The sequence below is a fragment of the Fulmarus glacialis genome, unplaced genomic scaffold (genome assembly GCF_000690835.1).
Source record: "Fulmarus glacialis isolate BGI_N327 unplaced genomic scaffold, ASM69083v1 scaffold22434, whole genome shotgun sequence".
NCBI lineage: Eukaryota > Metazoa > Chordata > Aves > Procellariiformes > Procellariidae > Fulmarus > Fulmarus glacialis.
Window position 1 is genome coordinate 13,852 of NW_009210176.1, and position 599 is coordinate 14,450.

The 599-nt window shown below is 58.8% G+C and overlaps 1 protein-coding gene across 1 annotated transcript in view; it reads left to right on the forward strand.

Annotated features, from left to right (window-relative positions):
• LOC104076281 (voltage-dependent R-type calcium channel subunit alpha-1E) overlaps nt 1-599 on the forward strand; it is a gene marked incomplete at both ends in the record, with an annotated part of 30,527 nt that overhangs the window by 13,847 nt on the left and 16,081 nt on the right. The gene's annotated exons all lie outside the window — the stretch shown is intronic.

A 599-nucleotide genomic window follows, 5' to 3' on the forward strand; every position in this document is an offset into this window, starting at 1 on the left:
AACAGCTTGTTGGGGAGCTGCAGAGCCCCATGCCCGGGGGGGAGCTGCCACAGACTTGTTCAGTCAAGCTCCACGGCTGCCTTCCAACTTGTACCCTTGGAGATGCGGCCTTGGGGACTCAGCTGGGCGTCCTGTGTGGCAGCTGCTTTCAAATTGCCACCCCTTCGTTTAGAAATTATCTCCAACTCCCTAGCAGCCCCCCGAGATTGATTTCATGCCTGAGGGAGCTGGTGAGCAGCCTTCTGCCTTTCCCATCCGAACGGCTGGATCACGGCAGTGATCCCTGCAGCCCGCTGTCCGCCTTGTCCCTCTGCGGAGGGTTTATGTTGTAGCCCAGGTAGATGGTCTGCTTGGGCTCTCGTGCTTAGGGACCTGCGATGATCTGCCAGATGGTGGCAGGTCTGCAGAGCATGGGAAGACATGAGCTTTCCAGGCTCCAGCTGGTAAATAAGAAGCACGTGAGCTAAAACCCTCAGCTCCACGCGTGCCACGGGGCTGGCTTGGTTCTGCGGTGACTAAATCCCACGCTGAAGATCTGACAAAGCATCTTCGACGACGAACGCTCGGGATCTGGAGCCGCCCGATGAGCGAGCCGCCGC